The 17,012-nt window shown below is 40.1% G+C and overlaps 1 protein-coding gene across 1 annotated transcript in view; it reads right to left on the reverse strand.

Annotated features, from left to right (window-relative positions):
• Positions 1-17,012, reverse strand: part of ZIC3 (Zic family member 3) — a 223,401-nt gene that overhangs the window by 126,467 nt on the left and 79,922 nt on the right. The window contains exons 17-18 of the mRNA XM_080553641.1: positions 8,593-15,468; positions 7,975-8,113 (exon numbers count right to left, since the gene is read on the reverse strand). The gene's annotated coding sequence lies outside the window, so the exon portion shown is untranslated. The remainder of the gene's footprint in view (positions 1-7,974; positions 8,114-8,592; positions 15,469-17,012) is intronic.

Below are 17,012 nucleotides of genomic sequence, written 5' to 3' on the forward strand. Positions count from 1 at the left end.
ATAATTACACCTGTCAACCTCATCTCATGCAATTGATTCAATAACTAACAATGTCAGAAGCGGGCTAAGCTTAGAGGTTTCACTGTGTGAAAATACTCATACATGGCTAAACATCTTGGTATTTTAATTGCCTGTCATACTGCCAAGGTTCTTATATTGTACCTATCTCCACAGCAACAGGCTGGAATGAGTAAAGCACATTTAATAACTGAAAAAAAAAAAAAAAGTAAATTTATAAGCTTGCAGTTATTTTAAGGCTCTTACAGACACTGCAGAGTATTGTGAAGACAGCTGGAGATGTAGTTGTATTTGAGAAGACTATTTTTTCTTCTTTACGTGGATTGTGCGTATGTGCTTACCATGTAAAAACTACTAGTATAAATTTGAAGTTTTTTTCTAATTACAGCTACTGGAGAGGTCAGCTCACGCCTGGAAGCGTACACATGTCCAGCTTGACAGGAAGTTTAATCTCAACACACCAGGAATAGTTGAGTAAAAACAGCTTCTTAAAGGCTCCTGAGGGCTTAATCATGACATGTTTGTTAATAATAATCATCAATATGATTCCATCTAATATTCTAAATTACTTGCAAGCTATGCTGCACTGAAAGTCTCTAATGTGCCCAAACGCTAACCCCACTGAACTCAATGGCCAGGCTCCAAATGCCCTTAGAAGCAGTAGGATTTACATCTACCACACAATCTGTACTAATTGCACATGAAGACAACAAGAGCAAAGTCTTTGTGGCCTGAACTTTAACAGTGACAGAATAATAGCAAAATGACCAGGTCATAGAGAGGAACTAAGCAGAGACCCATGAGGAGATTAAAGACCTACAGACACTGGGAGCTGATGGGAAAGAGAATCAGCTCTTCCCCAGGAAACAGAAAGGAGCTAACAGAGTATCTGGCTGGTAAAAATCTAATGTGGAATATGAGGAAATAAGCAGGTGGAAGCTCCATATGTGTTAACGATAGATGGTTCTAGATGCTTTACAGAATTTAGGAGTTTAAAGTTAACATTGCAAAGCAAATTCTCTTCACTTTTTCCCTAATATTGAGAAGGCTGTATGAAATTTCTATGTGAAAAGTTAAAATTGCTTTCAAAGAATTTATAAGTCCAAATCCTAAAGAACAAAGGTGAAGAGCATCACTGAAGAAATCCTTCTAATCCCTTGCACAGTAACAGAGCATGTGAGGGCGAGAATACACAGATGTTTAGTTGAAATAAAGTAATGTACCTCTATCACCTTACTTCCTCTGCAGGTCTGTCTGGCTGTACTCTTTCTCTTTGATGACTGTTCTCTAGGCTTCTTCACTCCTCTGTGTTTTGACTGAGTTTGGCAATATTTCTTAGTTTCATCAAATATCAACACGAACTAAAATCTTTAGAAATAAGAGAAAAGGGGCAATTCCAAAGTAATCAAAAAAAAAAAAAAAGCGAAATATTTTGCAGTCAAATGCTCGAGATGAGCCTGCCATTGCAGAAAGATGAGTCAGTGCACATCCATGTTTGTTGCTGCATGGTTAGATATTGAACAAACATAGAAAGGGGATGGAGGGCAGGTTTTCAAGCCTATGAATACAAAACATAGGAAAGTAGAAAAACAAAACAAAACTAAAACAAACAAACAGACTTTACCTTCTTGCTTTAATTTACTATAAATAAAATACGACAGAACCTAGGAAACAACTAAATGAGAGTTGCAGACACCATCTTTATGAGGGGATTATTATCATTAACCTTGTGGAATTTATCTCCAAAGACAGGATCTTACAGAATAAAAGATATATAGAAGTCTCCTGTAAAGCCCGGAAGAGCCTCTCATTTCCCAGCTTATGTCTGGAAAGCAGAAACAAACAGTAGTGCCATACAAACAAGCTTTCACATTGAAAACTGGAGCAACGGACAACTTATTTATAGCAACATTCAATGGCCAGATTGAAGGAGGATTTCTCACATGAATCTTAAAGATCTGAAGCATCACATCTAAACAAGTCTGTACCAGGTCTGCCATGGGCACAGTATGGCCCATAAGTGCACTCTAACCTCAATTGCTCTGTCCCAAATAGAGGCAAACAGATCAGCTGGGAGCGGGTAAAAAAAATAACAGGATGCACAGGAGGTGTATGGGATCCAGAGCATGCCATGACAGATGTCTCTATGCACCAGAAGTTCACCTGTCCAGGCTCTTATCCAGCTGAATCCTACCCTAGACTGGGCAAAGGACCCATGTGCTGAGAGCCAAGCCAAGGCACTGCCACTACCCAGTGTGCTGAGATGACAAGGTCATTGTATCCTGCTTCCCAACTCAGCCAAGTACTTCCCTATATGCAGGGGGGATTTCCCACTGAAATAACCGTGTCCAACCTACTTCCACTGTCTTTGTTGGAAATATCAGGTTAATTAAAAAAAAAAAAAAGTCATGTCTGTGTGTACATAACGATCTGGAGACCCAGATTTTCAGCTAGCATAAATCTGCACGACCATTTTACTTAAAAAACACTATGCTGATTTCCACTGCTGTGGAGTAAGCCTGTAAACAAACATACAACCTAGACATAGGTACACATTTGCCTCCCTGATTTTCAGGGCAGGTACAGTTGCTGCCAAGACATAGGTACACATTTGCCTCCCTGATTTTCAGGGCAGGTACAGTTGCTGCCACACACTGCCACACATTCTTGGAGCTGGCTCAGGAACATCAATCTAGCATGCTTTCAAAGTCTGCCCTTGGAGAGCTCAGCTGGCCAGAAGACTTCCTAAAGGATATACTTTCTATATCCTTTCAAAGCAGAGCATCCAGAATAAGTCTCAGCTCAAAGAAATTTACAGGGTCTTTATATTCGTTGTAGTACTAAAGAAACAGGAAGTATATCCCAGCTTTAAGAGTGGTTCAAAATACAAAAAATCCCCAAAATTATACTCAAAAAGCCTTCCATCCACATACAGTTACTGTCTTCTCTACACATTCATCCTGAGAAAACCCCAAAGCAGGGACACGTCATCAAACCTTTATAATATTTTATATCAACATTTTCAGGCAAAGGTCTGAAAATTTGTAAGAACTGCATTTTCTATAAACTTAGTTTATTTTTATTCTTGTTAATTAAGTTCATTTTTTCCTTGAAGCCAAAATAAAAGATATTGTTCTTTTATAAACTATGAAAATGTCGAACTACTAAAGTTCAAAATAATGATTATTAGAATCCCTTTCAAGTGAAACATTTTTCCAATGATAATTATACATTTTAAACACTGTTCACAGAGCAATTGAAGCTCCTAAGTGAATAGCTGAATGAAGCAAAACCCAGAGCTGCCCCCTAAATAGAAAGCACTGCCAAAGAGCATGCAGGACTAGAGCAGGAGTTCAGGATATGGTACTGCTTGCCACATCCCCAGCAGAATAAGTCAGAATGGCTGTCTGACTGCCAGGAGTACAAAGCCAGGTTACACCAGCTAAGGATCAGCCCCAATATCTGCAGCTGAATTTTCAAACCACAGACAAAGCTAATTCTACTCCCATTAAAGTCAATAAAAGCCTCACATTGATTACAGTAGCAGTTGGATCAGGGCCATACTGATGTTTACTAGAAGCCAGATACTAGGTCTGATTACTTTTATACTGTTACACATCAGATTCTTATTCACTCCATTATTTACAGGCTTGCAAACAAGCAAGAGATTCTGATCACACAGTCATACAGACCGCCATTTGCATCCTTGATTGGCATGATGAGAGCTGCAGAGAAAGGTTTGAATATGTATTACACGGAGCGGTAGTGCACAAAACCTGCAGGATGCAGTGAGGCAATCAGGCAGCATAAAGAAATTGAAATGGAATTCCTTGGAGAAAGGGATCATTAAGTGCTTAACAAGCATCACTCTGTTATATCTGTTTTAGTGATGTTAGCATAATTTTAATTGTTACCATCCAATCTGTTGTGATAGCTTTAGAGTTATCAAGATGCTAAATATTTTATGGTGACATTTGAACAATCAGAAAGATTAGCTACAAAGCCCTCTACCCGGTAGCCCAATGACTGTGAATAGACAAAAAGAGGGATCTATTTTCTGTGTGGAACAAAGACAAGACAGAAAGATCAACACAATTAAATATTAAACAGAAGTAATTACATAGGCAGCTAACGAATAACTCAAACACCCTGTATTTTATTATGCATTTCCAACCAGCCAATTAAATTATACAATATTCTGAATGTTCCTGTTATATTCTGCTCCACAACGTGCTTCTTACCATAACTTTTATCAAGCCAAGAGAAGTAAAGTATGCAGGATAGGAGATCCGAATGTAATGACAAAAAGTGTAGTTGTTCCTAACAAAAAATCTCAAAGTCCTAGAGTCCTATATTATGTTACCAGGTAGGCAGGTGCAGCTCCAGTCTCATTTAAGGAGTTGACTTAAGATATAACATGCTTGGCAATTTTGGGCCTCAGTGTCACACCTACTAATTAGATCATGGACGCACATTTTCGAAGGAATAGCATGCACAGTTCCAACCTGCATGCAGGCATTTTTCAGACCTTAGGTTCAAGAAATCTGTGAGTGCTAGGCACTAAATGTCACTGAGGATCTGAGCTACAGTGACTTAAATGGGCTCATTTGCTTGCTTTAAAATTACACACCTGCTAGAAATGTTTGCTTGAATCAGAGCCATAAAGGTTATTTGCAAGTGATCCATAATTAAATGCAAACTAGTGCTCCCAGAAGAACAGTAGCAAGTAATAATAACAAAGCTAAATATTATCCAGAACATCAGAGGCAAAGACATAATTGTTGCCATATAAAATATGACAGCACTAGGGTTTAACATGCTTGTAAGAAAAGCTTGCAAAAGCTTTGGTAACATAGGCCTAGGACTTCCAGCTGGACAAGTAAAGATCCAGGCTGACATCTGACATGTTTTCAGCTTCTTTGGGAAAACTCAGAACCTTGCAGCATATAGTGCCCTTCAATCAAATAACGCTACTATCTGACAATTTTGATCTTAGTAGCTCAATTCTCTGTCTGATGATAATATTAATGGTTTTTAGTTATTCAACTCAGGCTCATAAATGTGTTTTCAAAAGAATATATCACAGGAAAAATGGTATTCTTTACCTGGGAGAAGGAACAAGCTTCAGGTGTTTGGATTAAACTGACTACTTAGGACATCACAAGGCTCAGGCAGGCAGAGCCCTGCTAACTCAGGGTCACATCAAGATACCAGAGGATCTGAGTATGTCACGCTCATCAAGGTCAGGCACTGGTCTTCATAATCAGTGTCAGCTAAAAACCATTGGCTTTTTCTGCATGAGCTTTCAAGGGCAGTGGCTATACGCAGCAGAAGAGGACACACTGAGTTTGGTCATTCGGCAGCAACTTCACTTCTGATACTGGAAGCTCAGAAGCTAACAACTCAGCACTCATCAGGGGAGAGATTTTCCAACTGATGCACGGTGTTTTCAGTGCATGTTTCCTGCCAACTTGAAAACAGGAATCACAAAGGTCCTGTTAAGTATGAACAAGACAAGGGCAAAGGTTCAGGGATAGCTGCTGGTCCACACGTCCCCCATGATTCTTAAAGGGAAATCTCTTCTGCTACAGCTACTGTCCTTCCTTCAGACGGAGTCCCCAGAATATCATCAAGGTACTCTACTGTGGTAACAGAGCTTGCTCCATGCACTGTTACTACCCCTCTTTACTGGTGATGGGGCCTCTGACAAAAGAGGCTATCTAATGCTGTAGAGGCTGTTGCTAAGATTTTTTTTTTTCCAAACTCAAGCAGTGATGTTTCTTTCTTTTATAGTCAAAGGTCAAAGTTCTGATTCCTGCTGCCAAAGGGAGCAGGGCAGTATGCTGAGTTGGTTCATGGTAAGTTCATCTGTGAGGTAATGCTGTTTTCCAACTCACTGTGGATATAATTCAGGAAATTTATGGGAAGAGCACTCAGTTAATTTTAAAGTCATTTGGACTGGGCACTGGACCAATCCCAAACCATCAATCGGTGCCTGACTTGCAGGGCTGGTGACAGGAGTGGCTGTTAGCCACTTCCTCTGGTATGAAAACAATGGCTACAAGTTTCCCTCCTGAATATGTGCTAAACACTTCTGAATAATTTGATTCAAAAAGGCATCAAAGTATCAACAAGCAAAGCTTTAGAATAAACGAACAATATTTTAAAAATTAGACTGAGTGTACAAGAGGACTCCACGCTGACCACCAAAGGGGAAAATGGAGTAGTAATTGGGCATCTTCCTTGATGCATCTGCACCAGTTCTGTGTTATGCCCCTGGCAATGAGCTAGGAGAACCAGTAGCCCTGATACCACGTGGCGCTTCCTCCAACATTTCTGTGCATGTTTGATAAAAAGGAGAAAAACCTTCCAAAGGCAGAAACACAATAATCTAGCCCCTCACCTGTGGTTCCACCAAAGACAAAAGTGTTGGGAGCCTAGACATATAAAGGAAAGCCCCGACTTTCTGACAGAAGAGGTGTTTATGCTTAGCTCCTGCAAATCCCTGTCCCAATGAGCCTACAGATAGACAGTGCAGCCCATGAAGAAAAGAAATGGGGGGGCAGGGGGGGAGGGAATAACACTAGCATCATCTCAGTGACTCTCACAGCAAGCTCTGATTGCACTGAAGACTCACGTGGCATCTTCCTGACCTTTGTCCTGACACATCCCTGGAGATGGAAGTAGAACCACGAGCCATGCAGAAGACCATAGTGCCACTCCAAAAAAGGGGCACAATATTTGCAGTCTGCATGAACAGCAATGACTCAGGACCCAAAACTGTTTCCCCAATGTTTGGGTAATTTAGAAGCTCTTTCTTGAATTACATTTCTTATAACAATTTTGCAACTACTCCAAATGACAAACACTTCAGTCAAGTCTCAAGAGTGCCATTCGAAAAATGAAACCTCTTTAATCTTTTCAATAGGAAAATCAACTTAACTGGATAACTACTCTTTGTCATTTGAGCTCAAACTGGTAAATACTTGTCCCATAAGAAAATTTCTGAACTAAGATATTAGCTAGAAAGAATTAAACAAAGAGTTTTGATGTTAAAAGTCTGCAACATTTAAAAGATTATATAAGAATTTGATATATTATTTTATCTAAAGAAAAACAGCATTGTCCCTATTAGACATTTCAATTTACTTAAAATAATTGTGCCTCAGTAGTTTACAAAGGAGTGATTGCATACAATGTGACTATTGTATTACTTATTACCCTTGACATCACTTCAGTAAGGGTCACTCTAGTTAAATATTTCATTTGTTATAATGTCCATCTTCATCAAGCTATTGTTGAAGCAATCTGAAAATCTTAAAACATTTGTTTCTTTGTCTTGCAAAAAGACGGCCCTGTTCATTTGTTCCCTTTAATACCTAGCAAATTGCTGTAGCAATTCGCAAACCTTTAAAAGGTCATGTAAGAGAAATTCAAAGTAATTCATTGAAAACAACCTTTTCTCACTGTTTTAGTCCTTTTCCCTGTTAAACACTAAGTCCAGTCTCTGCCAGAGATGCATAGCTGCTTTAACATTGTACTTATAAATATTTTGTTGAATGAACAAGGATGCTTGACGTTTAAATGCCTCTTATAATTTCATTTATAAAGCAATTCTCTAAAATCAAAGCATTTCTCCATAGTTGCATGTGAAAAAAAATTACCGCATTCTTATATTTCTCGATATGTGTCTCACACTTCACAGATGCAGCATGATTGTCTTAAATTCTTAATGAACCAAATTCTATCTGTTGAATCATAACTACCGGTGTAAGGCCATTGAAAAGCACGCTGACAGCCTGAGACTGGACTGAGGCTCTCTCTAAACCAACATTTGCTAAGCATAGTCAAAAGATACCTTCTCTTCATTCTGTTTGATCTTCACTTCTACTTAGAGAAGAGGGGTGGGGGGAAGCCCAACAGGCAGTTTTCTTTGCAGTGGTTTCCCACCCATACCTGTGTTGAAGGTGAGCAGAGCAAATGTCTTTCCAGCTCAAGAGCATGCCTTCGTAGCAAAAAAGCAAGAAGTCCAAAGCCATATAGCAGCCTGCCACCAAGTTGTGACCAAGGGTTTCTGTCTGCATCAGGATGATTCCTACAATTGAATTCAACCCTATTGCCTTTTCTGTAAAACTGGGAGAATTCTGTCAATATTTTAAAACTTAAGGATAAAAAGAATAATTGAGAATGCACTGCATTAATATTTATTAGTTGTTATTATTAATAGCACTATGTACCTTCATATGGTAAATATTACTTCCTGCTTCTCACATCAGCATGAAATGAGCCACAGCATGGAAATGTCATTGTGCAGATCTCAGCACAAGCAGGCTGACCTCAGTTCTCAAGAATTAATGCAGAGCTTTAAAGCAAGTCAGACCTGAAGCATATATTACTTTATGGGTTTCTCTGTAAAATAACCTATCCCTCTTTGAGGCATGGTTTAAAGACAGAGCCCACAGGACATAAATCACAGCTGCTAAAAATACAAACCCCCTTTAGGACATTATTCCTTAATGACAGCAGAAATCTTCACAGGAAAAGACACCTGCCCCAGTGACATAGAATAATCACCTTCTCAAAAGCACGTGTTGGATGCCTGCTGGAGTTAGCAAGTTCAGAGTGCCAAATTTTCCTTTGGAAGAGAAGACAAGTTACAAAATGCAAACCAAAAATCTGTATTTCCTCTCAAGAAATATAACTACTTTTCAAAATGGTGAAGTATGTTATAAAAAAAAAAAAAAGTGTAATAGTGCACTAAAGTTTCATATACAGCTCCTGAAAGCACCTCCCCTTCTTGCATCCTAATTATCAATGCATCAAACCAGTACTATTAGAATCAGCTGCCTAACAACCACCCCTCACTCACCTGTTGTACCTCCCTAAGTTATTTGTAAGAGATTGATTCAGAACATTAATTGTAAGAGGTCTTTCTCCAAGTTTCTTTTAGTGATACACCAGCTTAACAGTTTATTGCAGCATTGATACTGCAATGATTTTGATCTAACCCTGATTTTTGTTTATTTTCTAAGAAAACAACAGTCCCATGTTATGTAGACCACTTTCTTTGGTCAACAAAATTTCTTCATTGCCATGGGAAATTTTAAAATGTTAATACACAGTTTCATCCCAGATTTTAATAAAATGTCTGGCTTATATCCTATTTAGAAGAAGAGAATTTTATCTGGCATCATTCTTTTGATGAGCTTAAAACACATTTCTTCAAAGTGTTCCTTTCCTCATCTTTACATGTTCTACTGAACATTCAAATAATTTTAGAATATAATCCATGCACATCCACAGGAGAGACATACAGCAGACAGGGAGCAGTCTGAAAAAATCCCCCACAGATTTTGTCCAATCAATACTATCTTACCAAAAAGTTATTTTACCACAAAATGCCTGACTTTTTTTTTTTTTATATATAATGCCAGAATCAATAAAAGCATAGTGTTATCAGCCATTACTGTAAGAATCAGACCATATGCAATACAAACCAGACAGCAGACTTGGCACCAGCTTTCTCCTCCCCTCCCAACTCCAACTTGGGATACACACGGCTCAGATCTGTCGAGGCTACAACATATATTCACCTTCAAGCCACAGCTTTTTCAGGCTCACTAACCCTCTAGCAAAAAGCTGCCATGGAAGCTTTCTAAATACCTGAGCAAAATGCATTTTGAGCTCAATGCAGAGGCTTCTTCTCGATCTAAATGCAGCCTGTTAACTACTGGCTTTGTCTTCATCCTCTCCTAAAACAAGCGCTCAGTGTGCCACTCAGCTGATGGGTACCACCAGAACTCCACTACCTTCACAGGAACACAAAGGACTTCTGGGGATTTGGTCCATGATGCAGGGTACTGCCGGTTGAGAATGAAACATCCTCCCAGGCTCTAGCGGTACTTCATGCCTATGTGCCAAAGCTGATTTGTTTACATTTATTTCATCACTTTGAAGATTTCCCTCCCCCATCTCCCTTTATTGGGATTACCTTAAATTGCAACATAATGACCCAATTCAGTAAGAAAAAAACATCTGCATCATCCAGGAAGAAAAAAAAATCTCAGTTTGATATGAAGCCAGTTTAAACACAAGTAAGGCTGGTCCACTGCAGAAGCTCATAATAAGTAAAGCCTAACGACTCTGACGATAAAAGGTATAAAGTTGAAAGGGAAGCTATTTGTAATACCTAGCTTGGACCATGAAATGACATCCTTTTTCCTACCAATTTTCCCACCCATTTGGCAAATGCTGTCCTTGCTGCATTATCGTGTATTCATAGGCAGAGTAAAATGGTTTTTGTCATATGTTCAGATGGTTTTGACCGGTGTTTTTTTATTTCTGCATTTTTGCAATTAAAATGCGTATATCAAAAGTTCTTACCACACAACATGCATCAGAGATAAAAAAGTTAGCCCTCAACCACTGCATAAGGCAAACAAAAAATAAAAGAATGTTATGTTTCTATTTCACAGCTGGAAGTGAAAAAGATATTGAGAAAACTTGGGAAAACATAAATAAAGATAAGAACAGTCATCCAAAATCTCAGGCTCATCGGAAATACCCTGAAGACATTATTAAAATATTCTGGATAATAGGCAACCATCAGGTTTTACCCAAGAGTAGCACTAATCCTGGCACATCGCTTGCCTTCAGCTATCTCAGAGGACATTCCTCCAGTGCACAGAGCCAGTACGTACACAAAACATCCTTTGGAAATGCTAGCCAGGTCCCAGAAGCAGTCAAATTATCTTGTCAGCAGGGCTTCCCCACTTGGGTGTAATACCACACTAACAAAGCACTCATGCTCCAGAATCCCACTCTTGTCTGATTGCCGTCATTTCAGAAATCTCTGCAATATGCTCCTGGAAGGGGTTAGACATAAAGCAAATGGAACCAACCCTTGGATGGGGAATTGGCCCAGAAAGCAGTCTTGCTAGACATTGTACAATCCTGAACCAGATGCTTCTCAAAAACGTTATCCTACTGGCACAATCCACCTAATTTCCATTTCTCATTTAGGATCCCACGCTTCTTGCATAGCCTATGGAATAAGGCAGATGCCTTTCTGATTTGTCAGGGACTTTATTTGCCTTGTGGAAGCTTCCCTGCCGACTGCTGAATACTCATAGGTATTCAAAAGTAGACCTTGTCCCCATTTATACAGACTAAGGAGGGAACAAATGCCTCATATGAGAGATAATTTCTTTTGTATGAGTTCCCTTCCTGTGAACATCCCAGTTAAACCAGCCCTGTTTTCCTTTGGACTAGGTGATAAAGACAATTGAAGCTTTCAACCTAACCTTGATGTCACCCTCTCAAAATGGGTAATATCAAAGCTGGCCACAAATTATCTCCCAGCATTACTTTTGCAGCCTTTCCAAGTAAATCTTAATCTTCCCCACCTCCTCATAAGGATCTCACCAATGTTTTTAGCAACTTCTCTCTGTGACAAAGCCTCTTGCATTTTTTTTTCACATGTCCTGAGGAAAGAGCCCTCTAATATTCACATTCCCAGAAGACTTGCTGTGCTGCATTTATTTACTCACTGTATTTTGAATGCACAAGGAGGAAACAAAAAGGAGAGGGAAAGAATGGGAGGTGGCTGTGGGAACAAGTGAACCTGCTACATCTAGGAACAGAGAGTAAGTGTACTAGAGACTAGCAAAGCCCTTGGGCTGGCTCTCTCCTTAGATATACACATTCAACAACGACTGAAATCCGTGGGCACAAAAAAATCATTAGAAATTCAGAAGTCAGCATTCTCCTGCACTTTTATACCTTGTTATTATTAGACTAGATGGGCTCTCTCCAAGGAACAGGCTCCAAACCCATATTGCAGTTAAAGAAAAAAGCCCACTTTGATTGCAGCAGTACAGCCCTGCACCTGACAGTAACAAAATCACAAATCACAAAAGTGCACGAGCACCCCACACAGGCTAAGGGCTGAAGGCAGCCTGCCTGATCTTTCTACAACAGCTCCTTTACTGTAACAACATAAAACATGACAACATCCTTATTCAGAATTACAGTGCCCAGTATCTGTACCACAGATAACAGAGCACAGATAGTAGCACGTCTGATATATCCTTAGCCATTCACTGAAACAGATACAGCATTTTATAGCACTTAAGACTGACCCTTGAGACATGACTGCCATTCTAAAGCCCAAAGCTTCAGCTGAAGTTCACATCACTCCCTGAGAGCTGTACGTGGTCTGTGGCAGAGGTAGCAATGAGCAGTGTTTTTAGCCATTCCCTGCTCCCACGCTCTCTCCTCAAATTAAAAGGATGTGCCAAACTTGGAACACAAACAAATTCCCCGTGTTCAGTGGCACACACCACATTTCTGCCCATTATTAGATGTGACAAACACGAGAGGGGGCAGAGCAAAGGGCAGGCCACTTAGCAATCTTGTCATACAAAACTTCTCAAACAGGCTCACTGCAGTGTGGGATTACTCAAGGCTTCCCATGCAGTGGGTCAGGAACACCAGACGTGCAGCAAAATGGCTTCCTGGGGAACCAAGATGGGGAAAGAGGAAAATCCAGCCCCCTGCACATCCTTACACACACCCACCATCAACATGCATTTCAGGAGTGGTTTACCAGTTCAGTCTTCTTATATTAAAACCATACAACTGGGGAAGATTTTGTCAGGTGCGGCAAGAGATCAGGCTAATGCCAAGAATTTGGGGAGAGAAAAATCTCAAGTTCTCTCAATCTTTCCTATCATTTGTTCATAATAAGGACATATTCCTGGCACATCCCATTAATGTCCTGTTCCCCAGCGCAAACTGCAGGATAGTTTGTGCTGGGGGGCTTTAGCCTTCAATAAGCAGAAAGCACAATCTGACAAAATGTATTCCCCCAAGCGCTATATTGCCTGCAGCATCTACCTCTATCAAACTGCCTTCCCTGTAAACACTACCCTGGGTCTGATAAGTACATGGAAATGAAGACTGTGCCATTCAAAAGAGAGGGGGAAGGCAGGCTCTTGCCTATCCCAAGCACAAACAGTTTCTCCTTTCCCCCTTCTCTGGGAGTACCAGGTAGCCGCCTCACACTGTGCTGATGCTCCATTGTTTATTTTTCAAGCATCTTCACAGAGCAGCTTTCCCATGCGGCAGCTCCCTTCCACGGGCTCTGTTCTCACGCAGACAGAAGGCTGCACTGCTGCTGCCTTTTTGATCTTGAGACAGAGGTGAGGGGGCTAGAGGAGGGGGATGCAGTGGGAATTCCCACCCTAATGCTATTGGTTTGCTTTTCAAGATGCTCAGCAGCACTGCACATGGCAATCCTGTGCAGCAGAGGCTTTCTTTAAGACTACATCCTCGCTTTCCTCTGTGACCTTTATTCCCACTGTTTGCTTTCTTCAGAGTTTGACTCCAGCTGTAACTGATACCAGAGCATCCCCGCCCCCATGGCTCCTTTGTACTGGCTCAGAGTACATCAGGATCTCCATCCTGTTGACTGTTTCTCCTGCTAGAAGATGCTAAAGTGCAAAGGAAGGGGTGAAAACCCCTGGCACAGAAACGTTTGTGAGAGCAACGGCCCTTTCCTACCTGGTTCTTGCAACTTGCTTAACCTCAGGCAAAGCATGCCAAGGATGAAGGAGGTTGCAGGACAACATGGCTTTCCTCATGAGCATTCCTCCTTTTGCCCCCTTGCTGGCACCTGCTTCCTCCCGGTGGAAATCCCCCCATTGTGCTTTTTCCATCCACTCCATATAGATGTCAGAGCATGACGAACAATAAAATATTGAAATGGCTTTATATTAGAAAACAAGCAGCAGCAGTGGCTGTCCAAAGAAAATCTACTCATTTTTTTCTTACGGATTATGGGTAAGCAAAGAAAATCTAATCACCAAGTGCAAAAGTCAGGATCAGGAGGACACAATCACATTCCTAGCAAGCCTTACAAGCTCCCAGAGAAGTCAACTCGTTACTTTTCACTTGCATTTTCACCACCTTATAGAAAAGGGCTAGTGACTGTTCAAAAACATGCCTCAGTCTTTTCATACTGGTATTGTGCTTTGAGATCTAAGGACAAGAGAAGCTTCAGAAGTGCTGTGAGGTAGACTTGGACCTGAGTTGCTTTCTGGAGGTGACACCACAAATCGTCTATGAGGAAGAAGAGTTAAACAGAGGCTTACACTTAAAGTGGGCCGGATGGAACAGGAAGGGAAGATGGGTATGAGCCCCTTATCATCTGAACATGTTTTGGCAAAGTCCTGCTGAAGTTAATGCCTACCAGTTCAGTTAGCATTGCAGAGAAAAAATAGATATATCTGAGGCCTTCGGAGTTGCTTTAGATCCAATCCAGGCTCGGGCCCCAGCCTTTGCCTTTGACTATGCTAAGACAACCTTGCTTTCTGCCTTACTAATACACAACCTAATTCATTTGCTTCTTTTTCATTGTGTTAAGATATCTGATTTAGAAAAATAAATTGACAGTTTTTGTAGAGGGACCAAAAACCAAGAAAGTTAGAATTAAGGTCCCCAAACTGATTTCAAATCACTTCAAAATTTGTCCATCAAGAATTTTCAGATTACCCACAAATTTTTTGATTAAGCTTGTATTTTCATGAAACAGACCGTTACTTGTAAGAGTTTATAAACTGTATTTCCTCGCATGGCATCTAGTCCTCAAAACATATATTTCTCTCACTGAATTTTCAAATGTTCATTATTTTCTTTGCAGATCTTCCTAGAAAATTCACTGCTGGCTCAGCATTTCCAAACAGCATTTCATACTAAATTATCATTGCAGTCATCTTTAGCAACTAAATTATGGAAATCGGTCAAACCACAGAAAGTCACACCTACAGTTAAGCTGTATATAGATACCCAAGCAGACAGTTGCTCACACCAAGCAATATGTGGGAGGAAGTGGCTAGAGTTGTTCACAGGCTTTATTCCTACTTTTAGAAACCAAGCAGGGATCTAAATAGACCCAACAAATGCAGTTGAGGATCTATGTTTATACGGGAATTTTGTGGCAGTCAGAGGTTCAGATCAGTGTTTCAAGTGGACAGCAAAATAATTATTATAGTTTGTCACTGGTTTGCAAAAAGACTGCTTCCCACAAGAAATATTAAGTGAATCCTGAGCATTTCTGAACTGTATCCACTGCAACCACAAAGCGAATAAAAACGTAACAATAACATGGGAAGATTACATGTAAAAGCTCAGAGCAAATCATGTCACCAAGCGCAATATTAAAACACTGAAGGTTAGCCTCTCCACTTTGTTCAAATACAAATTAAAAAAAAAAAAAGAATAATTCAGCTGTATTTTATATCCAAGCAATCCACAAATGACGCTGTAAAATGACCTTGCTGTTCCAGCAGCACTGCAAGCTCTCGCGGTTTCATCACAAGTCTTGCAATAGCCAGTGCTTTTGAGAAAGCCTCATAACCTGCAGGTGCATGACTCACCCAAATCTAGGTTCTGTATAAAAAAAGAATATACAACAAAAATAAGTTTCTAATTCTCAGTTGAAAAAAAATATATATATATCTTGAAATAGGCAACAGAGACCAACCTGAAAGTTCACAAACATGACAACATATCCAGCAATTTAAAATACAAACAAGCAAAAAAAGAAAAAAGAAAAAAAAAAACCACTTTCATGAATTTTCTGAAATATAACTCAAATTTTGAGCACTTCAAGCTATGCAAAGATGTACAAACTCCTTGTAAAGGTGTACAGCAAGTAGCCCTCAGAATTCCCAAATCACAGAAAGCACTCTTGGGCTCAAACAACCAGCAAATGGCTGCTTTTCTGCATGTCTCTTTCCACAATACATCCCCACTTCTGCTGCTTGTTGATGGTGGTGGACCTCATTCTCTGTTTGATACATTTCTTCTGGGTCATGGCAGTTCCCTAAAACATGCATCACAGCTCTTTTCCTGGAGAAGGCCACTCATGTAGGGATTATCAGGGAGCAAGAATGGGAAAACCCACCTCAAGTCAGCAATGTCATATTTTTGACTATGCAGTCAAAAAATCAATGGGAGACACCCATAGATTCCTATTCACAGCAAGTAGGACGAATAAGAACAGATGATAAAGTTTTGTTATGCATATGGAGTAATGAATCTGCAGCATGTCTATAGCCTATATGTTATGTTTGCAAACAACATCCCTTTTGTGCTTTTCCCCCTGCTGCCCCTCTTGCTCAGAAGAGCTCCCAACAAACATTTACAAAGTGACTTCATTGTTTGCCTTCATACAAGTCTTCAAAGTCTCCCAAACTGTCATGCAAACAAACAGTTTGTCATCACTTAAATAGCTGTTTTCCTGAGAGAAGATCTATAGACCAAAGTTCTCATCACCTTCTTACGTACTCCCATCTGACTATTTCTGTTACCTCTTGTATTGGACTTGCTTTGGAAGTAGTCTGAGGATAGGACCACTTTGTTTTGTTTCAGTTCATTCCCTGACATCCTGGACCATGACTAAGACTCACGGGCCTCACAAAGCAAGTAACACATTCTCAGAAAACACAGCCATTAAGAGTGATCTATGAATGTCTGTAGACTCTTTGCATATGTTATTAATAAAAACTGGAAAACTCTAAATTTGTTCTTATTTTCACAGACAAATGGTTGTTCCCCAACTGATATACAGCACGACTCGGGACATATCACCATGACCTTTTCAAAACAAACAGAAGAGAATAAAGCTGGACTCACAAAATTAAAACATTTGGGTATCTAATGGGCCAAGTGCTACACACAAATGAATGACTGCTGCTTTTTGATACAGGATGAGGACACTGCTGCAAAATACCCCACCTTTTTTTTTGTTTGTCACCTATCATGGAAAATGCCACTTGCAGGGACTTTTAACGCTATTTTCCTAACCACTCGTGATCTATTCCCACCTCTCAGCTGATTCATTTTATCTCCCATGGGAGTCTATGAACTCCTTGGTGAAGGAGTTCATCCACCTGTGAAGCAGGGACACCTTGCTCATGGCTGTTAGGAAG

Source organism: Anser brachyrhynchus (genome assembly GCF_964034855.1).
Source record: "Anser brachyrhynchus genome assembly, chromosome: 13".
NCBI classification, from domain to species: Eukaryota; Metazoa; Chordata; class Aves; order Anseriformes; family Anatidae; genus Anser; species Anser brachyrhynchus.